At 36.5% G+C, this 27,055-nt stretch overlaps 1 protein-coding gene and 1 pseudogene across 1 annotated transcript in view; one reads left to right on the top strand and one right to left on the bottom strand.

Annotated features, from left to right (window-relative positions):
• Positions 1–27,055, bottom strand: part of ZFHX3 (zinc finger homeobox 3) — a 1,295,574-nt gene that overhangs the window by 1,118,804 nt on the left and 149,715 nt on the right. The window lies entirely within an intron of this gene.
• LOC103549831 (large ribosomal subunit protein eL20 pseudogene) lies at positions 20,859–21,377 on the top strand (annotated as a pseudogene).

Raw genomic sequence — 27,055 nt, 5'->3', positions numbered from 1 at the left:
GAGACGTTATCTATAGGAGGCTGGTAGGAGTCAGCATATTGCCTAAGCATCACAGGTAACAAAGGGTGGGTTAAACAGCTAAAAGCTATAATCAGGAATTGCAAAAAGGAAAAAACTTTAGTACCTAGATACTTAATCATCAATGGCTGTTTGCTGGTTTCAGCTATAACCAGCCTCCCAACATACACATACACACACATCTACATACACACACATGCACACACGACACATGTGTGCACACACTACACACATGCACACTCTACCACATTACCCTGTTTTCTTCATAGAACTTTTTAGGACCTAAATTATGTTAATTATTTATTTGCTTATTGCTTCTCTGTTGTTTACAATAAAATGTCATAAACGCCACCTTATTCACCAATCTTTTCCTAGTATCCAGATTGGTACCTAATATTCAGTATGTGTTCAAAGATATTTGTGGATTGAATATCTGCTGATATTAGACAGGAATAGACACAGAATTATAACTTCCCTGAGCTAGTTTCAGATCAAGTGCATACCTCTAGCATTAAGAACAATCTCTTTTTCTTAGCAAGTAAGAGACTAGACACTGTATGCCTTTTATAATTAACCAAGGGAAAACGGTGAAAGGAATATATGAAACATGATCAAATTAATGAGTCTGATTTTCCCATGTGGATTGTTAAATCAGTCTCATTATTTTGTGGCCATACATTACACTGCTGACTTAACTCTATGAGGTTATTAGTGGTAGAAAAGAAAATACAAGGTGCCAGGCTGGACCCAGGAGGATAAAAGGTGAGTCTCTTTACATTTTCTTTCATATCAGAAAATCTGAGTTCCTACTCAATGTTACCCAATAGAAAGTACAAGCTGATCATTCAGCGATTAAAAAGAAATGAGCTATCCAGCCACAAAAAGACATAGACCAATCTTAAGTGCATATTACTAAGTGAAAGAAGCCAATCTGAAAAGACTACCTACTGTATGATTCCGACTATATGACATTCTGGAAAAGCCCAAACTATGGAGACAATAAAAAAATCAGTGATTGCCAGGGGTCTGAGGTTGGGGGAGTGAATAAGGATGAATAGATGGAGCACAGGGCAGTGAAACTGTTCAACATGATACTGCAATAGTGGATACATGTCATTACATTTGTCAAAACCCACAGAATATACAACATCAAGAGTGAACCCTAATGTAAATGATGGACTTTCTAGTTAATAATGACGCGTCAACAATGGCTCATCAATTGTAATAAATGTACCACACCAAGGCAAGATACCAACAGGGGAAAGTAGGCAAAAGGGAGGGGGGTGGGGAGGGGGGAGCATATGGGAACTCTCTGTACTTCCCCCTCAATTTTTTGTAAACCCAAAACTGCTCCAAAAAATAATGCCTATTAATTAAAAAAAAAGGTACAAGCTGCATTTCTTTTCACGGAAATTTGAGATTTGAGAGGCTATTTCCTCAACTCTAAAACCATTAAGACACACAGTCTTACCCCTTTTTTAGTTAATTACAACCTGTTTACTCATCACATTTCCAGATTCTATGTAACAGATGGTGAAAATGTCTATTCTGAAGGCCCACAAAGTATTCCTGTTCAAGAATAGTGGCTATTATCCAGCATTCTCCACAAGGGTTGGAATACCCAGGGTAGGCTGTGGGGAGAGGGGGCCACACATCGGGCAAGTGAGTAGAAAACAGAAAGCAAATCCTCAGGGCGCTAACAAGAATAGAGGGAACTCCTAGAGGAATTAAAAGTAACCCCCACCAGGAACCTAGGGAAATCATCTATACAGAGAAGGAAACGACTTGTTTGAAATTCATTCACACTGGCAGGGTCAATAGAAAAATTTCAATGTAAATAACAGGAGACCTTAAATGCGTGTTTGCTGAATGCTAAAGCATTGGAGGCAGAAACTAAGCAGAGGTTTCTGCAGTGGCCAAATGGTGCCTCTTATCACAGCAGAATGGCCATTAAAAGAGAAGTCCTGAGAATGTTGTGAATGTGGATGGAGACCAATCAGAGACCCCTGCAAGAGACTTTTTAAAGATTTTTTTTTCTATTCTCTGGTAGTCCATTTGGATTGGATAAGATTTGGGGGAGCGATAATTTGCCATTATCTTAACCTCAGAAATGAAGCAAAATTTAAAGGGATTAATGTGGCTTTTTCCCCTCCCAGAGCATCTTCACCTTTATGCCCCCAACTCTTCATTCGTCATCAGCAAGCTAAGGACAGTTATCAGGAAACAATGCCAGCAGCACCATAGCACTGGGGGTTTAATGCTATTTCTGCCTCTATAAAATCTTCAATAATTTGTTTACGACTTCCAAAATTCAACAATAGTGTGCAAATGCAATTCCACTTATGTTAATGTGTGCTTCCTTCTCGCATATCAGATTCTGAATAAAAATTAGGCAAGTACTCTGTTTTGAAAATATGTAAGATGTGAACTTGCTGGGAGGAAAAAAAAAAACCTCCAAATGCACTATCCTATCAACCACATTTTTTTTTAACTTAATAACTTAAGTGAACTGTTAGTGAAATTACAACCTGCTTGTGACACAATAAATTTACAACAAAATTCATTTCATAAATTATTCAATTCTGTGACTGCAGTCAAGGAGAGAAATATCACCAGGAGCAGATGATTAGCATGTGAAAGGAAAAACCCATCTCCCCACCAAAACAATCACTGTCAAAGCCTCCTATTGGAGTTTAGTAAAAATTACCATTAAGAACACACATTTAAGTCTTTGTAGTTCCTATAAAAGGCCTAAGTATTTGATTTACATTACATTCATTTGTTCTTTCTTCAACTGTCTCTTTCTCCTACAAACCATAACTGCCTCAATAAATGCTTGCTCAATCAAGTGTGCATTAAAACAAAAGAATTTAACTTGAATGAAAGTGATGAATCAGGGCCAGAAGTTAACTTTTCCTTCCTCTGTATATCTTGCTACCAGGTAAGCAAAGGAGAAATTTACATTTGATGTTCCCCAGGGAGATAGTATAGGTTTCTATTGTGTGGTTGGTCATATTTGTAGATTCTTGCATAAGTCATTTGAAGCCAGAGTTGCAGGGCAAAGGGGTTTCAACCAAATTACATTTGTGAACATTTTCTATGGGCAATGTATCTCTGTAAATGGGACTATCAACTTCCCACCAACTCAGTGCATAAAAGATGGTGTTAGTGGACTAAAGAAAGAGTTCCAGGATCAATGGTTTCCTGAAACCAGGGATGCAAATCCCCAGCTGTTGGTATTTCCAGCCAGGTATTGGGGACATTGCTTTCCCTACACGGTGGCAGTTCTTCAGTAAACCAAAAGAGCAGATGCTGTCACCTTTTTCTTAAACAAGCAAAACAAAAATATGGCTCTCCTCAGGTATTAATAAATACATTATTTTCATTTCAGCAGATGCCTCGGAATTTTTCTTTAGGGATTGCTCTCTTTCTCATAAGTAGTTGTAGTAGGCAGAATAATGGTCCCCCAAAGACATCTGTGTCCTACTTCCCAGAACCTGTGAATATGTTACTCAAGGGGTTCAGAACAGGCCTCCCCAAGATGTGCCTCTTGGGCATGTGCAATATTTTGAGCTAAAGGCAATCAAGACTCTGTAAGCTCAAGAGAAACTTCTACTCTCTCTTAAAGAATTTAAATTGAGAGCCTTGCCCATGATAAGACTTATCACCAGAAACAACTTTTTATGACCTATCTCTATGGCAGGGCAAACTTCTAATTACTGAACATCTGCTCTTCTTATCATTCTGTGAATTAGCCTCCTCCTCTCTGAAGCCTCAGGCCCCAATCCCATTCCTTAGCTCTGGATGGCATAAATACCTCATTTTACCTTTTTGTCTCTGAATCTCTCAGCTATGTGTGGTTTTCATATATACAAAGTTAAATCTGGTTTTCTTCTCTCAATCTGTCTCATGTCAATTTAATTCTTAGACCAGCAGAAGAACCTAGAATGGTAGAGGAAAATTTCTTCCTCCTCCACATTACATTATCAGGCAAAGGGAAATTAAGGTTGCAGATGGAATTAAGGCTGCTAATCAGCTGATTTTAAAATAGGGAGATTATCCTGGATATCCAGGTAGGCCCACTGTAAACACAGGGGTCTTCAAATGTGAAAGAGGAAGACAGAAGAGTAAGTACCAAAGCGATATCATGTGAGGAAGACTTAACCAGCCATTGCTGGCTTTGAAGATGGAGGAAGAGGCCATGAGCCAAGAAATGTGGGCAGACTCTAGAAGATGGAAAAGTCAAGAAAATAAATTCTCCTCTAGAGCCTCCTGAAGGAACACAGCCCAGCTGACACCTTGATCTCAGTCGAGGAGACCCATTTCAGATTTCTGACATCCAGAACTGGAAGATAGTAAATTTGTGTTATTTTAAACTCTCGAATTTGTGGCAATTGATTAAAGCAACAATAGGAAACTAACACAGAATATTTAAATAACACTCTATTCTGAAAGACAAATGGTGTGGATAAAGGAAAAGAATTCTCCAAATTGTTAGTGTTTGTTCATAAAGGAAATCACAAAAGGAAAGACCTAAAAGTTAATTTTATATAATTCTCCTTAAAATTACAAAGGAAGGAATAGTTTGGATTGGTAATTACGTTTTAATTGCTATTACCTTTCTTCTATTTATCAGAAAGATTCTTTAGTATTTATGGATATATCTTCCACTAGTAGTGGACTACTTGACCCCCCATAAAGCCAGTCTTTCCTTCTTGGATAACGCCTCTTTCTCATCTATTATCTGAACCATCAGCTACTATCTTGCATGTGGTTTGTGCTTAGATACACAGAAGCCACCTACAAGATCACCTTTACTTATAAGAGTAAATTCTTATTAGATTGTGTAGGAGAGGAAAACTTTTCCTCCTGGGCCTGAAAATTAAACTGACAGAGACAAATTAAGAAGATAAAAGCATACAAATTTATTTCATGTAAGTTTTGCATTACACTGGAGACTTCAAAGGAAATGAAGAGCTGAAGAGGTGATTAAGCCTGAGTGTTTTTATAGTAGGTTTGATAAAAAGTGGAAAATCATGGAAAAATATGATAGCACAAAATGCCATGAGCTAAAGGGAGTCAACTGGGGGAAACTTAGCAAGGCCTGTTAGTTTGGACTCATCTATCTTCAGAGATAAGGGTGCTCTTTTCCTCTGGGTATAGGAAGGGCACCTCTCACATGAGGGTCCATGACCTGCTTCACGGAAGAAGGGGGAGGCTAGAAAGTCCTTCCTGCACCTGCTGTTTCTCAAATTCCTTCAGCTTAAAATAGCCTCTATGCCAAGGTGCCATACTTTGGGGTAGTGTATCCTGAACCCCATAAATTGTCTAGCATGGAAGAAAGACATAGAATCACAGAATGGAAGAGCTGAAGAAACCTTATGGAATCTAGTTTAACCTCCTTATTTAATCAGAAAAGCAATCAAGATCCAAAAGGTGGAATTCTCTCCCAAAATCACATAGTCTAGAGTAAAAGTAGCTTAGAATACTGGTCCAGACCTCTTCCCATAATGCACAATACTGCCTCTATGGGTTGTTCAAATTCACCCTTCATTCATCCAATGAATATTTATTGAATATCTACCTGTGCTGGGCACTGCTTTAGGCACTGATTATGCAGTAGGGAACAACAGAGAGAACTACATAGTCACTAGGTAGTTCTTTACATAACAGAGTTAACTATGTTAACTGTGTAGTCACTATGTAGTCAATATTCAGTGGGAGGAAACACGACAATATACAATAAATAAATAAATGAGCAATAAATAAATTACAAGTGCTCTAATGAAAATGTAAGAGCTTAACGTGATAGAGAAAGATTAGGGCCATCTCAGATCAGCTGATCAGCAAAAGACTCTGAAAAAAATCTGATGACAAGATGGAGCCAAGCAGGATGGGGAAAGTGTTCCAGGCAGAGGGAACATCCAGGGCCAACGTTGCAGAGCAGAAACTAATTTGATCTTTTGGAGGAATGTCCTGAAGACCAGTGAGGCAGGAACCTGGTAATGAGGGTGGGGGGTAGACAGGTGTTACAGAGGAGGGCAGGCCAGATCAAGCTCTGGAATCTCTTTGTGCTACATGTGGCTATATTTGTCTGTATTTATATGTGTGTTCACTTCCATGTTGGAATGTGAAATGTTCACAGGGATAGGTTTGTTTAATACACAAAGCACCTAATATTACTCAGTAAGTACGAATTCAGACCTGCCCCCCTGCTTCAGGAAGAAGGGTTGGTTTCAAAGAAATCAAATCAACAAAATATGACTGGATTGTTGGCACTAATCGATGACATTGTGCTAGGTTTTATAAAGTGAAGGCTCTCTAGGGCACTTCAAGATAGAGATGAAATAATTTCAACTAAAAGAATTTAGATTCCTTGATTAGGTATTCCCCAGTGTGGGAAAAGCCTATTAGCAGTTCCTGAGCATACACTATGCGCCAGGAACTCTAGTAGCTGCTTTACCTACATCATCACTGTTAATGCCCTCCTAAACCATTTAATGTCAGAAGGACTTGGATGTTAAGTAACTGGCTCAAGTCTTCACATTTAGTGGAAGAATGGAAACTGTACACTGGTCTGTCTGCCTCTGAAGGTCATACTTTCCCCATTTCACTATCTGCCACTCACATTGACCAAAAACTACCCTGCATAAGTCACACCACCTCTAAACAACTCACTCTCTTCTTGTATGAAATGACAGGTGGGACCAGATGATCTCAAAAATCCTTCTCACCTCTAAGATTCTGTGATTCCATGATTCTATTATATTGGAAGGAACTGTCCTCCCCATTCTGGCAGCCCTGTTCACCTGGAAATTTCCTCCTCCCTAAGTCGTACAGTGGTTGCTACCTGTAAATCAGAAATGATTCCTTATACCAAGAAGTCAGATTCTTACCTACACCCTCTGAACACCAGAAAAAGCAAACCTACCTCCCTCTGCTGGTGAGGGGAGGACACTAACTGGGGTCAGTGCTAGATGATGATATTTCGCTCTCTTTTACGTCCTTTCACCAAATGCATATCAGCCTCCAAATCCAGGAGAGAGTCAATCTCAATAATGTTTGTGTATCGAGACACTATTACAAGGAAATTGCATTCACAGATGAACTTTAAGTTCAGCTCTCAGCAGCTCAATTTGCAAATGTCAGTTCTTTCCCTCTCCATATTGGCCTCACCTTCTTCACTTCAAAGTCAAATAGCAGCAAACACAAAATTTGCTTCGAAGAAGTCCAAACTATTTATGTCTGGGGAGTAAAGTTATGTGCCTTAGAGACTTCTCTACTGAAAAATAAAAGATTCAAAGGCCTATCACAATTAAGGCAGTAAGTCATTTCAAGATTTGGCATGTAGCTAATCACTTCTCCTTGAATACTAAATAAATTAGATTTCTTTTAGTATTCTGGAGCAAAAATTAAATATTTGAACATAAAGAGCCATTATTTTTAATATATTAAGTTATCAAGAATAAAATACATCATAATTAAAGAATCAGTTCTGGCTACTCCATAAGGCAATACTATAACTAAAAAGATCAAGCATTTCTTCTATGCTTTGCTTTCCTTTATATATAGAGCAGCTTTTTTCTGTGCTCCAGGAAAATCATCTGACTCTTCCGAGTTACCATTTGTAGTAGGTATTGCTGTTTTTGCCTGCTCAGGATCCTGCGTCTCGGTTTAGAAACATAATTAAAGTCTTAGAGAGCCAATGGGGATCTTTTTCCACCAAAAGAAAATGTGTTGATAGAATTGCTATAGAAGGAACTACGTAGGAGTATTTACATTCCTAACTCTAGCAGTGGAAAAAAATTTCAGCAATCTGTTTTCTAAAAAATAAATTCCTCTGTCCCTGACCCCATCCTTCATTGTTGATAGGTCACCAACACGTTTTCTACAAAGTATCCAAATTATGTGTACACATAATACATTGTCCCATGTAAGAACAAAAAAGCCTTGCCACTAAACGCTGTATGCTTTGTCTTTAAACAATTGCACAATGTGGCAAAATTTATTTCTCATTCGTCTAGGGAACAAGAATATTACAGATCGGTAATCATTAGTAAATCTAACTATAACAGTAACCTAAATCTGGAGACCTTAACAAGCGGTGAGATCACAATCCATCTGGAGAAAGATGGGCTGATAGAGAAATAAAAACCAGTACACAGTGCCATGAAGGCAAATCCCATGTCACCCATCCAAGCGAACGGTTAAGGAGATAATGTGGAGAACAGATGGGGAAAGCAGTGGACATAATCTGCACTGATGTTCACGGTAACATTAAAGAGATCAAGAGATGACAATAATGACTCCACACATTCATTATGAAGTGCCTGTTCTCCAAAAATCCCAAAGCACTTTGCCAGCTCTTAGGTCAAATGCTAAAGGCCATAAGTGATATTGAAAGGCATGATTCCTATTTTCCTGTATTACAGATCCAAAGTACTCAGATTCTGAGAGGTCAGCCATATAGAGACATGTGTTATGGAGTATCTCTAATGAGACATTAAAAGACAACCACTGGAATAAAACATTATGGAGGAGAAAAAGAAATTATTAACCCACAAAACAAAGGAATCCATTTTGTTCAACAATTATTATGGAGTATAAATGATCTAAAGTAAAAAAAATGTGCTGCAATTACATATTCCTGGAGAAACCACAAGGAACTCCACCATTGAAGAAATATTTTTATTTTTATAGAGTAATATTAAAGGTCTTGTGGCATTAACTTGCCATAAAATTAGGATTTCCTGACCAAAAAGGAAGTACTTACTCTGGGGGGGAAAATAACATATGGGTTTATGCAGAAAACCTCATAGTGGGAAGCGTAGTTAAAGATATGTGATTGAGCTTCCATGAAACAAATGTGAGCTACTGTGTCTATCCTGTGGTTCAGAGTAGAATAGGAATGTAGGACTCCTGAGCAGGAAATTGTTTACTTGCACACCAATTTTTTGAGACCCATCTTGGAACTACCTTACAGAAAGTGAAACGGAAAAGCTGTGTGACAAGACTGGAATAGGGAAATCCAGAGATTTCCACTATGAGGGAAGATTGGAAGTAATGCTTACTGGAGAAAGATGGTTCAAAATGGATATAAATGAGGTTATTACGATGTGTGAGAGGATAGTGAAGGGAGAGCCATTACCAAGGAGAGGCATTAAAGGTGATTGGTAGGAACAGCCCAACTTTGAAATAGCATGAATGTCAAATTCGATGGGCTCAGATGTTCACCAAAGCCTAGATCTTAATAGTTTGCCTATCAAATTAGTTTTATGAAATATTTTTACAATACTACCCTATGCATCACTTAGTAAAATTTTTAACTTAGTACTCTGAAATTTTTTAAAACCAGTAGGCCCTAAATAATTTAGAAACCATATTACTCTGACTGCTACCTATTCTAATTATTTGGTGACTATTTGATTAAACTTTGAAACACCTGGAAAACATTTATTATATTCTTACAGCCTAGGCACATACTCAAATTCCATTATTTAAAGTACATTAAAAGCTACTATCTATAAATTAGCTAAAGAACACATTTCCAAGGGCAATGAAAACTCAAAAAAGGCACCATTGATCCTGGAAAGTAAATTCTCAAATTATTGGAAGATTTTTCCATCATTGCTAAGAAACAGTGAATACTTTTGAGAAAGAACAAATTTACAATACCTCTCTATTTCTGATAGCCTTGATATAGAGCATTGTCATCACTGCAGGGCCAGAGGGGTATCACCTCCATCTTATGCACATGGAAGACAAATTCACCAAGTCAGGTATAGCCCATTCAGGATTTGCAGCTTAGGTGCAGGTCCACAGTCAGTTGTATTTGTAATTCACTTTACTTTCCTAATCTTGAGCTCCCTTGGGTCAGGTGTCACTTTCAGACCCAGGTACACGCAGTCTAGAGTCTTCACTCCTAAGTTCTGCCATGTTTGTCCAGGTGGTTGGACTGATCTTCAGCCTTGCACAACCTTCTACACTGATCACCACCTTGTCTCCAGAATGCCTGTTTGAGGCCCAGACACCATGACTGCTTCTTAACAGTTCCTCTCCCTGAAGCCTAGACCTGCCCTCCATACTCTCAGCACTGACTTTGGTTCTATATCAAAGGAAGCCTCCTGGAATCAAGACACAAAAAGTAGCCAGGAGCATTCCAAACAGAGAGATAAGCATGGAAGATGCTGGGACATAGGAGGGGCTCAACATGCTCAAGGAACTGCCGGGAGATCACACAGCCCATTCAGTAAAGTAACTTCTAAAAACACCCCAATCTCCAACCTGCATCACCTATACTCACAGATGCGACAATAAAATTTAATATTTGAAACTCCCAAGAATCCAGTATTATATTACATTCTAAGTATACTTTCTAAAGCAAGAACATAAGCTCATATATTTCTTGTCTTTAAAGAATTCTAACCATAAGAATTTAAGCAAAATGAGTTTGGTCTTTTTTGGGTTTTTTGTTTTTGTTTTTGGTTGTTGTATTTTTTTTTAATTAGGAAGATTCATTTCTGTTTTCTGAGCATTCTGGTTAACTGTGGTTTAAGAGTATATATATGTTACACTTATCTATTGCTGCATAATAAACCACCCAAACTTAACTGTATACAACAAAAACCAGGAAATCTCCAATACAAAGAAAAATATGCAACCAAGAATCACTGAACATTTTAGGAAAACCAACACCACAAAGGAAAAGTATGAAACAGAAGAAGAACTGACACATGAAGAAGTTGAAACCCTCATACATTGCTGTGGGATAGTAAAATTGTGTGGCCACTCTGTAAAATAGTTTGACAGTTCCTCAAAATGTTAAAATTACAGGTACCATATGACCCAGCACTTCCACTCTGAGGTGTATACCCAAGAGAATTGAAAACGTGTCCACACAAAAACTTATACATGAACGTTCATAGCAACATTATTCATAATAGCCAAATGTCTATCAGCTGATGAATGGATAAATGAAATGTGGTATATCCATAAAATGGAATACTGTTCAGCAATAAAAAGGAATGAAGTTCTGATACATACTGCAACATGGATGAGCCTTGAAAACATTATGCTAAGTGAAAGAAGCCAGACACAAAAGGCTACATGTTGTATGATGCCATTTATATGAAATGTCCACAACAGGCAAATCTATTGAGACAGAAAGTAAATTTGTGGTTGTCAGGAGCTGTGTGAAGAGTAAAATGGGGAGTGACTACTCCAGGATTCTTTTTCTAGACTGATGAAAATGTTCTGGAATTAGATAGTGGTGGTAGTTGCATTGCTCAGTAAATATACTAAAAACTACTGAATTGTACACTTTAAAAGGGTGAATTTTTTGGTATGTGAGTTATGTCTCAATCAAGCTATGACAAATATATATATATATACACACATTTATAAATGTATATATGTGTATATATACACATATATATACACATGACAGAACATTGCATCCATAAAACAAGAGTAGGCAATTATGAGGAAAAATAAATTAGAGATAAGATAAACAAACAAACAAAAATTGCCAGTGAGACAAATAGATCACTGGAACAGAAATAGAGAGTCCTAAAATAGACCCACATAAATATAGTCAACTGATCTTTGACAAATGAGCAAAGGCAATACAATAGAGCAAAGATAATGTCTTCAACAAATGGTACTGTAACAACTGGACAACCACATTCAAAAAAAATTAATATAGACACAGACCTTATACCTTTCACAAAAATTAACTCAAAATGGATCATAGATCTAAATGTAAAATGTGAAATTATAAAACTCCTAGAAGATAACATAGGAGAAAACCTGGATGACCTTAAGTCATCTAGGCTTTTTAGATACACCAAAGACACAATTCAGGAAATAAGTAATTGATAAGCCGGACTTCATTAAAATTAAAAACCTCTGCTCTGCCAAAGATAATATCAAGAAAATGAGAAGACAAGCCATAGACAAGCAGAAAATATTTGCAAAATACACATTTGATAAAGGACTGTTATCCAAAATATATGAAGAACTCTTAAAAGTCAACAATGAGAAAAAAGACAACCTGATTAAAATTTGAGCAAAAGACCTTAACAGACAGCTCTCCAAACAAGATATATAGATGGCAAATAAGCATATGAAAAGATGCTCTACATCATATGTCATCAGGGAAAGAGAAATTAAAACAGCAAGGAAATACCTCTATACACCTAACAAAATGGCCAAAATCCAGAACACTAACAACACCCAATGCTGGTGAGGATGTGGAACAACATGAACTCTCATTCACTGCTGATGGGAATGCAAAATAGTGCAACCACTTTGGAAGACAATTTGACAGTTTCTTACAAAACTAAACATACTTTACCATACAAACCTGCAATTGTATTCCTTGGTACATAGCCAAAAGAGTTGAAAACATGTCCACAGAAAAACCTGCACATGATATTTATAGAAGCTTTATTCACAATTGCCAAAACTTGGAAGAAACCAGGATGTGCTTCAGTAGGTGAATGGACAAATAAACTGTGATACATCCAGACAATGAAATATTATTCAGCACTGAAAAGAAATGAGCTATCAGGCCATGAAAAAAACATGGAGGGAGCTTAAATGCATATTACTAAGTAAAAGAAACCAATCTGAAAAAGCAACATACTGTATGATTCCACTTATATGATATTCTGGAAAAGGCAAAACTATGAAGACAATAAAAAGATCAGTGGTTGCCAGAGGCTGGGGGTGGGATGATAAGTAGGTGGATCACAGAGGATTTTTAGGGCAGTGAAAATACTCCGTATGATATTATAATGATGGACACGTCATTATACATTTGTCCACTTTCACAGAATATACAACACCAAGAATGAACCCTAAGGCAAACTATGAACTTTGAGTGATTATCATGTGCCAGTGTAGGTTCATCAAGTGTAACAAATGTACCATTCTGATGAGTGATGTTGATAATAGGGGAAGCCATGCATGTGTGAGGGGTAAGAGATATATGAGAAATTGACGTACTTTTCTCTAATTTTTGCTGTGAACCTAAAACTGCTCTTTAAAAAAAATGACTTTTAAAAAAGTCTCTGAAACTAAAACTTCAGTACAAGATCTAAAAAGCAAAATGGATGAAGCTGAAAATTAAAAGTCAACTGGAAAATACAGCCAAACAATTCTCCTAAGACACAGCATGAAAGCTATAGAAATTAAGGAAGAAAAGTAGATATTTGAAGGATAGATCCAGAAATTCTAAATTTGTCTAATAGGAGTGAAAGAAGAAAAGAAAAGAGAAGGATGGGTAGAGGAGATAATCAACAAACCGTAGCAAATTTTCAGAATGTCAAAATAAGAAAGAAGTCCTAAAAGATTCCAGTTAAAGCTCTGCTTCCATTATGAGCACTGCCTATACATATGCTCCAAAAGATACTTTGATTTGAGAGCATCTCTAGGGGTTCCTCTCCATCTCTTCTTAGATCAACTCTTCCCGAGACTATCCAAGACTCAACACAGCTGGTCACCCAGGGCCATTCAGGATAAGATTAGAGCCATGTCTTCCTCTAATCTAGCCCTATGCAGCCTCTCCACATAAAGAATATGCAAAGTGTTTACCATATGCCAGACACTGGGCAACAATGATGGCTAGCCTCTCCTATCCTCTCCTTTTCCCAAACCTTCTGGAATATAGTATTCTGAGAGACTATGCGGAACACACCTCTGAATTGTTCTCCAGAGGCTGAAGAAGCTGGAGTTCTCACCCATTGACTTGAAAAGCTCATTGGTTGGGGTATCACTCCTGGAGGCAATAGCTCTACAGGATACCCAGTCCGGTGTGCGCAAGGGCCAAGAACACTCTCCCACAGCTAGAGAATGTGCTCAAGCAGAGACAGGCAGTAAGCTTGCAGTATGGATGGGGAGTGTCTGCGGGCGACCTCTGGGGCAGCTGGGGGGATCTGGGTGGACAAGTGCATGCATAAGTGTGCACATATACATACACACACACAGTCAGCCCAGAGGTCAGCTTCTGATATAATGGAGAAACACTGGAAGCACTCATGCTAAAATTAGGCATAAAGATGCTCACGGTCATTGCTATATTTAATATTGTATTTAACCAACACAATTTAGATCATAGAAAGAAATTAGAGGCATAAGATTGGAAAGAGGCAAAGCTATCTCTATTTTGAGATGATATGATTTTGTACCCATAAACCGAATAAATCAACTGAAAAACCATTACAAAACATAAGATAATTCAGTAAGATAGTAGTATGTAAAATTAATTAAAAAGAAATCAATACCCTTTATATAATGAAACAACAGTTTGAAGATACAATGGAAGGAAAGATCCTATTTACAGCTAGGAACAAGCTTAACAAGAAATGTGTAAAACCAAAGGATAGGAGGAAAATTGAACTATTACCACAGGATAAAAAGTAGAATGAAAAAGAGACACTCTATTCTTGGAAAGGAAGACTCAAAGTCAATTCTTGCTAATTTAATTCAATGCAATCCAATAAAATACCAATGAGGTTTTTTCCCTAGAACTAGACAAACTGATGCTAAAATTCATATGGAAAAATAAATTTTAAAATAGCCAGGAAAAGTCTGAAAAAGGAGAGAAATGACGGAAGAATAGACTTACCAGCAACTAAAACACACCAACTAAAGCGTACAATGGTGACTGAAGAGACAGACAAGCCAGTGGAACAGAACAGAATGTTCAAAAATAGATCAAAATGTACAGGAATTTAGTATATAATAAAGATGACATCTCAAATCACTGAGATGAAGGACTTTTTAATAATTGTTAGGACAGCTAGGTAGCAGTCTGGGAAGAAGATAAAGTCGGTTCCCTACTTCACATTGTACATAAGTATAAACTCCAAAAGGATTAAAGTTTTCAAGGTAAAAAATGAAGTACTAGAAATACATTTAAAAGGGAGTGGTGAAGTCCTTTATAAGTTAGACTTCAGAATCCAGAAGCAACATAAAATTGGTAAATTTGACTGAATAAGAATCTAAACCTTCTGAATGCCAAAAAACACTATTATCCAAATAAAAAGTCAAGTGACTAACTTGAGAGGGGGGGGAGAATTATAATTTATATTACAAAGACTGATCTCCCTAAATTATAAAAATTACCTAGAATTCAGAACAAAATGACCAACAATCCAAAATAAAAATGGACAAAGGACATAACCTGACAGCCCTCAGCAAAAAAATAAAGAAAAAAGAAAAAAAAATACATATATACACACAAATGGCCATTAAGCTTATGAAAAAAGTCTCAACCTTGCTTACAGTAAGATAAAGGTAAATCAAAACTACAATGAGGTGGCTGGCCCCGCGGCCAAGTGATTAAGTCCGCACACTCTGCTTCGGCAGCCCAGGGTTTCACCAGTTCGGATCCTGGGCACGGACATGGCACCATTCATCAGGCCGTGCTGAGGAGATGTCCCACATAGCACAACTGGAAGGACCTACAACTAGAATATACAACTATGTACTGGGGTGCTTTGGGGAGAAGAAGGTAAAGAAAAAAAAAGAAGATTGGCAACAGTTATTAGCTCAGGTGCCAATCTTTAAATAAATAAAACTACACTGAGATACCATTTATCACCTATCAGATTGGCAAAAATTACAATTTTGACAACACTCTTGAGGCTGGAGTGAAACAGGCATGGACAGTACATTGCTAGTGAGAAAGTGAAATGGCACAACTCGCATGGAGAAGAATCTGGCTATCTCCACCAAAAATACTGATGAATCTACCCTTTGACCCAGCAATCCTACTTCTGGGAATCTATCTCAAAGATATATCTGCATGCATATAAAATAGCATATGTAGAAGATTATTCATTACAGCATCATTTGTAATAGCAAAAAATTGGAAATGATCCAACTGTCCATGAACAGCGCATTGGTTGAAGAAACTATGGATACATCCACCTAATTAAATACTATGTAATTGAATAAAAGGATGAGGAATATCTCTACTTACTGAAGCAGAAAGATCTCCAGCTTATGCATTGTTGAAAAAAGTAAGATGTAAAGCAGATTACGTAGTATGCTACATTTTCTGTAACAAAGAGGGGAAACAGAAATATACATTTGCATTTGCTTTCCTTTAAATAAAAATATTCAGAAAAGATAAACAGGAATCTAATATAAATTGTTACTATGGAGGGGAGAACACGAAGAACGGAATAGAGGTGGGAGCAAGAATTCTGAGTGCGACTTTTTATGATTTGTATTTGTGAATCAGGTAAATGTATTACCTATAATTTTTTAAAAATTGAAATGTTCCAGAGAGAAAATAATACAAACATATGACCTAAAGGATATAAGAATGAAATTGACTTCAGATTTCTGATGGAATAATATCACTAATGGTCTAAAAGAAAAGGATTTGAACCTAAAATTGTACAGAAGGTCTAATTAATTTTCAAAATAAGGACATTTTCAAACACACAAGCATTCGGTTTACTGTATACGAACTCTTAACAAAGATGTCTCCAGAATGTACTCTAGGAAAAAAACGAAACAAAACAAGAATCAGAGAGAGAGACTGGATATCAAAAGCAAGAGCGAGCAAAGAAACCAGTAAAACTAATTAAATTCAAATAAATATTGATTTCAAAGAAAAAAGTGTTAACATTTTGGAACTGAAGACTTGAGAAGGTGGAAAGTGATGGAAATAAAAATACATCAAGGTTTTCACAGGATAGAGGTGGAAACACAGACATTTCCAATGGTGGAAAGATACAATCAAGATGTATCTTAAAACTATAAGTGTAACTACTAGAAGAATAGAAACAGGAGGTATAACTTACAAACCACCAGTGGAGGGGACAGAAGGGAATAAAAAGTCTGATCAACCAAAAATAGGCAGAAAGAGGGGAAACAAAAAAGGCATAGTATAAGAGAAAAACAAACCAAAAACATAAATAATATAAGTCCAAGCACACGGTAACAATAATCCGGGTGAAGGATCAACTATTTTTAAATAGAAACTTTCATATCTCAACAGAAAACCGACATGTTATATTTAAAACACATATCTAAAATAAGACAACACAGAAGGAGTGGAGATAACAGTATAAGAAAAGATATAGGAAGCAATTGTTAGTATCAAGAAAAGAGAAAAAATTTTATGAGAGAAAAAATGCACTAAAAAGACAAAAAAGGATATTCGCCAATAAGATGTAACCCATGAACTTTTGGGCATGTCTAACAACAGAGCTTTCAGGAACCAGCAGATAAAATAGATGAACAAAAAGTAAGAATATAAAATATTTGAATAACCTAATTAACAAGTTTGAGCTAATAGAAATAAAATATAACATTGAACACATTAAAGAACATTCTTCTCAAATGGGGACACTCACAAAGAAAATTGATGATATATTAAGTCATAAAGAAAAATCTCATCGACTCCCGTAAAGCAGAAATCATGTATGCCATATTCATTGATCAGAATGAAATAAAATTAGATCCATCATCAAAAAGATAGCCAAAAAAAATCCATAGACTTAGAAACTTTAAAATCCCCTTGAGAAGAACTCTTATGTTTAAGAGAAAAATCAATATAGAACTTACAAACTATTTAGAAATGAATGACAATGAGACCCTTGTAAAACCCGTGGGATTTAGGTAAAAGAGTATTCAGGAAAATTTAAATGAACTCATTGACCCTGCTTTCCTACTTCTTGTTATCTTCCCCAAAGAAACATTCCTACTGTGCACAGAGGTATGCACAAATGTTTTCACTGCACCCTTGTTTGTCATGGTTAACATCCCCCTATTGATGGATACTTAGATTCTTTCCAAATCTTTCTAGCTCCATGCTACGGAAGACTATGCAACAGTTCAACAGAATGAAGTAGAGCTATATGTGTTCATACGGAAAAATTTCCAAGACACAATGTTAAGTAAAGTAAGAAAAATACAGAAAAATTAAAATGGTATGATGCCTTTTATGTTAGAACAATTTAACACAAATTAGAATTACTATATTTCTACAGGTACATATCTATTTTACAGAGAAAATGTCAGGAAGGATAGCTGCTGACCAGCATGTTACTTTTAGGGAAGGGAGTAGGATAGGCAGAATGATCAAAGAAACATTAAATTAAGCGTACTGTTTAAATTTTTGTTTTTACAACAAAAGAGTATTTACCTAAAATTTGCGTAATAGAAAAAGGAAAGTAATCTATGTAAATGACTCCAAAATGATCATATAGGATTCTTCTCTTGCAGACAAATTTTGCAGGAACCATCATTCAGCTTGTATAGTAATTTTTGCTCAGGCAAATTTTGTCCAGGCAGGTTTTTATTGATAAAGTTAGCTTCTTTTCATTTAGAACCTGAGGGGAAAGGAAGGCATTAGATTATTTTCATTAATGTGCTTAGTTAGTTACATCATTTCACATTTGTAAATTATCAGACTAGAAAAACAACGAGGATAAAGGGGGCAGAATTCATAAATGAAGTCTCATTTTACAAACTCTATTCATTGTTTAAGAATTGTGATGGTACCATCTGCAAAATAAATCTTTAAAGCTCTTAAGTTCATCAGTGTCAACATATTTTAAACCCCTGTACCTTGGACTCAGCCTTAAACACAAGGGTCTCTTTAAAGAGAAAAACTCATCAGTATCATTAACAGTGCAAAACAGGAACAAAAATGTAAACTACCAACACAAGAACAAAATAAAATATTACATGAAGAAAGTGCAAGGTAAAAAAATGTATAATCCATTTCTCTAGCTGTAAAACAAAATAGTGAAATAATTCTCAAATATACTGGTTATTAAACAGGAGGGGGAAGGATAAGAAAGTTACTCTAATTTAAACAAAATTAATAAAGAAACATTCAGCATGAGGTTTTTTTCCCCCCTGTTTCTACTTCTAATCATTTATCATGCAAATGAAAGCAGTAATGGAAAATGTAAAGAAAACAAATTCTGCAATATACTGAAACCCGTATCCAGCAAGAGATAAGATTGAGTATCAGAAGTAAGGGGTCTGAAAATTAGCTGTCTGGACAATAACTGGGAGGGAAAACTGTTTTATTTAGCCTGGAGGGATTTTTTTGTAGCAAACTGACTAAATTAAAATCCAGTCTATTAAATCCAGTATCATACTAGAAAATGCCTTTTCCTTGCACTTTTAGATAAATTTTCATTGATCTCATTTTACGCATGATTACATTTTTAATGAGTTGTGCAATATTTCCAGGCTAATTTTAAATCCCCTCTCTCCTCTCCTCCAACCCTCCCGACTCACTGCTTGCTGGATTAACATTTCTGATAAATTGTTGGACCAGAAAGAAGGAGCATTACCACGATGAAATAAATTACTTCCATTTTTTTGCAGCTCTAAAGTGATAATAGGAGAATACAAATGCCCACTGTCTAATTATGCCACATCTTCCAATTCATTTCACAAAAACAATTATTTTATTTTTATGTAATAGGCATGCTACCTTGTTTTCATTATAAATGACCCTGAACAGTGTATAGTCTATTAGAATTTAAAGAAAAATTCACCTCAACACTGATCAAGTAAACTTGGTGTATGACCATCTTAAAAGGAATGGCCAAAGGAGCAACTTCATAAACTAAAGAATATGGAGACGATTAGAAAATCTACACACTAAGAAATAGTTGCGTTTTTTTTTTTTTAAGATTGGCAATGCTTAAAATTAACTTTCAAGCAAAACCCAAAATAATACCATGCATAAATGCTTTAAGAGACCTATTCTGGCGTGGACAAGAGGCTTGTAGAGTATCTTGAGTACTGCATGGTCCCCACATTAGGAAAGTAAGGTCATTTTTCTCTATCAGCATCTTCAAATCTATGTGCCAAGAAGAAAGATGATTGGATGGAAGCTATTGGAATTCCAGCCTCTATATGAGAAAGGTAGTCTCATAATGTATATGAGAAAACATTAAAATTAGAACCCACGACCAAAGCCTTGTAAGAGTTCCTAAACACCTATGCTTCCCCCCTTGTTAGCTATTTTTATAACTTCCTCTCTGATTCCTTGTGATGGCTAAGAGCAAAACTCTGTAAACAGGTTAAACTTTCTAATTCAAAGACTAATTATAAGATTAAAATTATAATCCAGTTCTATGGTGCTTACAAACGATACACCTAAAAAAAAAAGCATCTTGAAAGATTGAAAATAAAAATATGGGAAAAGATTTTCCAGGTAAATACTAAATACTACCTGGAAGAAAACTAGTAGTATAGCAATATTAGTGATTTTTTAGTAATTTTAGTGCCAAAGTAGAAGTTAAAGCACAAAGCTTTAAGGAATAAAAGAAAAAATCCACAAGAAGACTATACACACACACACACACACACACGTGCACACAAGGTATTAACATGTACATTCCTAATACAATATAGCTTCAAAATATAAAAATCAAAAACTGACAATTATAAAGGAAAATGATAAAGACTGAACATATTATAGGAAGACATGGAAGATATAAAAAAAGACACAAAATGAGCTTCTAGAGATGAAACTACAATGTGTGAGATGAAAAATATACTATATAGAATCAACAGGAGTTAAGACAAAGCAGAAGACAAGATTAGTAAAATATAAGACATAGCAATAGAAACTATGCAAAATGAAACACAGATAGAAAAAAGACAGGAAAAAAATGAACAAAGCATCAGTGAACCATGAGATGACCTCAAATGACCAAATATAATGTAGTTGACATCCCTGAAGGATGGCGAGGCAATAAACATTTGATGAAATAATGGCTGAAATTTTTCCAAATTTGATGAAAACTATAAGCCCTTTTGTGGATGGCGGTAAGAGTGAAGAGAGAGCTATGAAGACCTCAGGCATACTACCAGAATACAAGGTGGTGGGGTGCTGACTCCCTACCTCCAAATGCCAGCCCTTTACCACTACACAAATCTTTGCACCTAATCATGTCGTTGCCAAGTCCTGCTTCTAGTGCTTTGTGTCTAAGCTGAAGAAGAAAAAGTCTTCAGTGGAAACTGTCTACCATAGGCAGGTCTTCAAGAAATCCTCCCTGCAGGTGAAGAACTTTGGCAACTGGCTGCACTACAACTCCCATAGCAGCACCCATATGTACTGAATGTACTGGGACCTGACCACCGTGGGCACTGTCACCCAGTGTTATCATGACATGGGTGCCCAACACCAAGCTAGTGTCCACTCCATCCAGATCATGAAGGTGGAGGAGATCGTGGCCAGTAAGTGCCACCTACGGGCAGTCAAGCAGTTCCACAACTACAAGAACAAGTTCCTGCTGCCCCACTGGGTCCTGCATCGTCAGCACAAGCCAACCTTCACCACCAAGATGCCCGACACCTTCTTTTAGATGTGGGGCCCTCTCCATCCTCAGGTCTGTTCAAATAAACTTCTTGGGGAAAAAAAATTCCAAGAAGCTCAATGAACCCAAAGCACAAGAAATATGAAGAAAACTAAGTCACATCATAATCAAATTGCTTAAAATCAATGATAAAAAGAAAAACATGAAAAACAGAGGGGAAAATGAGAGATATATTATGTACAGAGGAATAACGATAAAGAGGACAGCAGATTTCTAATTGGAAACAACATAAGCTAGAAAATAGTATAAAAATATCTTTACAGTACTGACTGGGGGGGGGGAAGTGAAAATAGATTAAAAAATGAAGATGAATAAAAGCCTTCTCCAGACATACAAAAACTGAAAGAGTTAATCACCACCAGTAGATCTGCACTAGAAGGAATGGTACAGTAAGTACCTCAAACAGAATAAAATCATACCAGATGGAAATGTGGACATACACAAAAGAAGGAAGAGCACTGGAAATAGAAACTACATAGGTAAATATAAAGAATTTTTTTTTAATTTAAATCTCTTTAAAAGATAATCAACTGTTTAAAGCAAAAATAATAGCAACGTATTGTAGGGATTTTAACATACGTAAAAATGAAATGTATAACAACAATAGCTTAAAGGCTAGGAGAGGAAGGAGAAATAAAAGTATACTATTGTAAGGTTCTTATACTATAAGTGTAAAATATCACTGGAAGGTAAACTATGATATGTTAAAGATGTATAATATAAACTGCAAAGAAACAAAAAAAAAAACACAACAGTTATAGCTAATAAGACCATGAAGGAGACAAAAGAGAAGCATAAAAATATTAAATTAATCTAAAAGAAAGTAGAAAAAGAGGATAAAGGAAACATAAAACAGAAGGGACATACAGAAAACTAACAGCAAGATGGTAGATTCAAATATAATTATATCAATAATCACATTAAGTGTAATTTGTCTAAAAACTCCAATTAAAAGGCAAAGATTATCAGATCAGGAGGGGTAAAAAAAGGCAATACCAAACTCTATGCTGCTGTAAATGGAAAAAAAAGATTAAAGGTAAAAAAGATGGAAAAAGATATTCTATAGTAACATAAACTGAAAGAAAGTGGGAGTGGCTATGTTTAACATCAGACTAAGTAGATTTCAGAGCAAAGAAGATCGTCAGGGATAAAAAAAAAAAAGTAATTTCATAATGATAAAGAGGTTGGTTCATCAAGAGGACACAGAAGTTATAAACCAGGGGCCGGCTCCGTGGCCGAATGGTTAAGTTCATGCGCTCCACTGCAGCAGCCCAGGGTTCGGATCCTGGGCGCGGACATGGCACCGCTCATCAGGCCACGTTGAGGCAGCATCCCACATCCCACAACTAGAAGGACCTGCAACTAAGATATACAACTGTGTATGGGGGGCGGGGATTGGGGAGATAAAGCAGAAAAAAAAAGATTGGCAACAGTAGTTAGCCCAGGGGCCAATCTTTAAAAAAAAATAAAAAATAGATAAATAAAAATAAAAATAAAAGTTATAAACCTTTATGCACCAAATAACAGATCTTCAAAATATGTGAAAAACTGCAAAGAGAAATAGACACGTCCATAATTATACTTCTAAGATTTCCATCCATCTCAATAATTGATAGAACACATAGACAGAAAATCGGTAAAACCATAGAAGACATGAAAAACACTATTAACCAACTTGATTTAACTGACATTCATAGAATACTCCACCCAACAACAGAGAATATACATTCATTTCACATGCCTACAGTCTACATAAGATAGACCATATTTGGGGCCATAAAAGAAGGCTTAAAAAATTAAAAAGCATTCAAGTCACACAAATTATGTTCTCTGATGACAATGGAATTAAATTAGAAATCAGTAACAAAAGGATCTCCTGAAAAATCCCCAAATATTTAGAAACTAAATAATACAATTCTATGTAATCCATGGGTAAAGGAAGAAATCAAACAAATTACAAAGTATTTTGAATTGAGTAAAAATGAAAACACAACATATTGAGATTTGTGGCTCTATTTCTGAACTGTATTTCTTAGAATCAAACACTTCTCCTAAGACTATGCTGGTAACTAGGGCTATATTTAGGAAGATCGCCCTGTGTTTCAGGTCCAAGATGCAGTACCAATTTTAACCTGGACTCAACATCTTCACTCTGGCATTGAAACAAGAAGATGGTGTCATTAGGACTGCCCAACTCTTGTACTCATGGTATAAAAGGGAGGAAGTCAATCTTTTCATGTTTTTCTTATGGTATTTTCTACTTCTACCTCTTTGTCCTCTCTGGAAAATGATTTAAAAATTATAATAGAATTATAATATTTAAGCAAACATCCAAATCTGGCCAATTTCCAAATATATTTATCATTTTTATCACAGAAACAGGTTTCAGGGAATTAAAGGGTTATAATGAAAATCCAAAGCCTGTGATTGAGCTATTTAACTATTTTTAATGATGGTGAGCAGTAAATACATGACCAGAAACATAAAATATTAACATCAAAGTGAAATATAGGAAGGCTCAGAAAGTACTAACGGCCTAAAGGAATGTAGAAGAGAATTTAACGGACTATAAAGTTCACAAGAGAACGTGATGAGGATCTAACGCTCAAATTAGTAAGAGTCAATCTTATATTTATCTAACCAACTGAAACATTCTCTGTAGTCTGGACAGCCACAGTCTAAGACTTCCATGATAAAACTAATTAAGATATGCTAATATTAAACAAGAAAACAGTTAAGACCCAGGGATGTGGAAATGTCTTTCACACAATCCAGGTAGGAAGTAAGTACACATGGGGAGGAGGTTTCAAGGGGCAGTCAGTATAGAGGAACTGCAGAAGCCTCAAAAAATGTTTCTACTTTTAGAGAAGCTATAAATCAGAAAGGTTGGGGGAGTTTCCACTAACGGAAACATCTCAGAGAGCTTTGTCTTGGTCTGTATGCCAAGAACAGGAACATCTATTTCAGAAAAATTCTGTGAGTAGAATTCAGGAAAGTCAACAAGTGTACTGCAGATGAATTTGACAGCAGTTTTAAATGAAGGTTTCAGAAAGAACCTAGAAAAACTACCATGTTTCAGCACAAAAGCACCAACTTGGAAGCCAGAAATCTCTAGTTTCCAAAGCTGGCTCCACCACTTTGTAAGCTGTGAGAACGTGGGCAAATTTTTCTCTTGCTCAAAGTCTCCATTTTTTTAAATAAAAAAAATAAGATAGAGGCTAGCCCCATGGACTAGTGGTTAAGTTTAGCACACTCCACTTTAGTGGTTAAGTTTAGCACACTCCACTTTAGTGGCCTGGGATCAGTTCTCAGGTGCAGACCTACACCACTCGTTGGCAGCCATGCTGTGGCAGTGACCCACATACAAAATAGAGGAAGATTGGCACAGATGTTAGCTCAGGGAGAATCTTCCTCAGTGACAAAAAAAAAAATAGAGAGAGAGACATAATAATATCTCCCTCACAGGGTTATTGTAAGGACTTGCTCATATACATAAAGAACTAAACTCAGTACTGAGCACATAAGTGAGACCTAACTATATAGTACCAACTATTAAGAATAATTAGGACCACTTTTCCTAAAGGACCAGAAAACACTGGCTGGAACTGGTAAGTGAATGTAAGATTGTTCTTATAAAGGGAGCTGAAGATACATAAGAAAATCTAACATAAAATTAAATAGTGCTAATGTAAAGTGAGTAATGAGGCTGTGGTGGTGATTCTCCAAAGATGGCTGCCATCAATTCTTTCCCTCACTCTATCAGCAAGCCACTCTCCTCATAGAGAAGTGGCGTCTACCTCCCTTCCCTTGAATTTGGGTTGTTCTCATAATTTAGGTGGAAGTGACACTGTGCCAGATGCAGTTCTAGGCTTTAAGAGGCTTAGCAGCTGCTGTTTTCCCCCTTGAAGCCAGTGGCAGGGTAAGAAGTCTGAATAGCCTGAAGCCACCATACTGAAAGGAGGCCCAAGCTAGCCACGTAAAAAGGATACGTGGAGAACCAGCAAAGGGTGAGGCATTTGTGTGAAGCTTTGTTGGAACTTCTAGCCAACCAAGATGCTAACTGAATGCAACCAACTGAGTAACCCTAGCTGACACCATAAGGGGCCGAAAAACCACCCAACTCAGCCTAGTCAACCCACAGAATCATGAGGAAAAAGATCATTTTTTAAAGTGTTGGGCAATAGATAACTAAAACAGAGTCTAATGCTGCCATCAACTGTACTTATCAGTAGCCTGAGACAGTCAGAAGCTGCACATCAAATTGTCTCTCCTCTCTTAACAGATTTTTATTGGCCTGTATGCACTAGGAGTTTCAGAGAATGCTAGAAATGAGCACGACCCCCCAGAAGCAGAAAGGAGAGCTACAATTTCAGAAACATTCTCTTTGCAAGACAACCCCAGATTCACCGGGCAGAGCCTACAAAAAGGGACTCAGCCAGTTAAAGCAGCCAGAATGCCTCTGGTATGGGGGTGAGTCTTTCTTACCCACAGATGAAAGAATGTTTTGTAAAAAACATAGAAAAACGTCTTGCAACTTATAACTCACTTTCAGGAAACTTGAATTTATTGCCAAAAGTCACTTTGCTAATATTTTCTTTTGCCCTGCATAGGACTGATATTGAAGAACACAACCACAATCAGCCTTTTCAAATTCATAACTTCATTGGGATGTGATTTATGGTTTAAGAACCTGTTTTTCTCCCTTTTGTGAATAATTGATTCATTACTGTAACTAGTAGTCAGCTGTGATGCCAGAAAAAAGTTCTAAAAACATAAAATAATTCAATACACATAGAGTCCTTGAAATGTTTGGTCTTTCTCCTTTGTAATTCTATTCCTTTCCTTAGAGCAAAACTCTTTCTTGGTCTTTAAAGGATGGCTGTCTCATTATCACCCTCAGCTGATTATGGAATATAAAAAAGTTTTCCATCTCTCCCCACAAATTTTCTCCCTAACCCATTTTCCACACACTGCAGCAGCAGATGGCATGAAGAATAACTCTGGGCATAAAAACTTCTCTGGTCTTTAATACCATGAACTCACCTCAATTAAGTAGGTGGAAATATTTCTCTGATTTGCTGACAGGGACCTTGCTCTTAATAGCCTTTGATGAAATCACCACAGCTTTCACTCTCTAGAATTCCAAGACAGTTATTTACTGGTTTATTCCTTTTACTCTACCATTTATCTTCATAAAATAAAACAAGCTCTAAATTAAACAAATTTTAAATAGCAGTTTCCAATAGCAAGGCCAGGAAGACAACTTTTGATCTTACTACAGCCTGTTTTGACTTCCAAAGTAGCATTCATTTTTACACACATCTTCCAAGAAGAACGAAAGAAATAGTCTTTGATTTTAAAAGATAGAAACAAACAATAAGTAAGAGAAACTTTCATTTATTAAACAAATATTCAATGGAAGCCAATTATATCATATCCTGAGCTACGGCAATATAAAGATAAAACAGCCCCAGCTCCCAGGAAGTTCATGGATCAACAGAGATGTAGACACTGAATGACAAACTACACACAACGTTGCAGGAAGAGAAAATCCAACAGTGTGATACAAATGAAGGACTGACTACACCGATGAAGTGGGAGGGCAAGAAAGAAAGGATTCTGAGTAAATTTGAGCGGGGCCTACAAACAATTGACCAGAGAGTGGA

Source organism: Equus przewalskii, chromosome 3, assembly GCF_037783145.1.
Source record: "Equus przewalskii isolate Varuska chromosome 3, EquPr2, whole genome shotgun sequence".
NCBI classification, from domain to species: Eukaryota; Metazoa; Chordata; class Mammalia; order Perissodactyla; family Equidae; genus Equus; species Equus przewalskii.
This window is presented reverse-complemented; position numbering and strand designations above follow the sequence as displayed.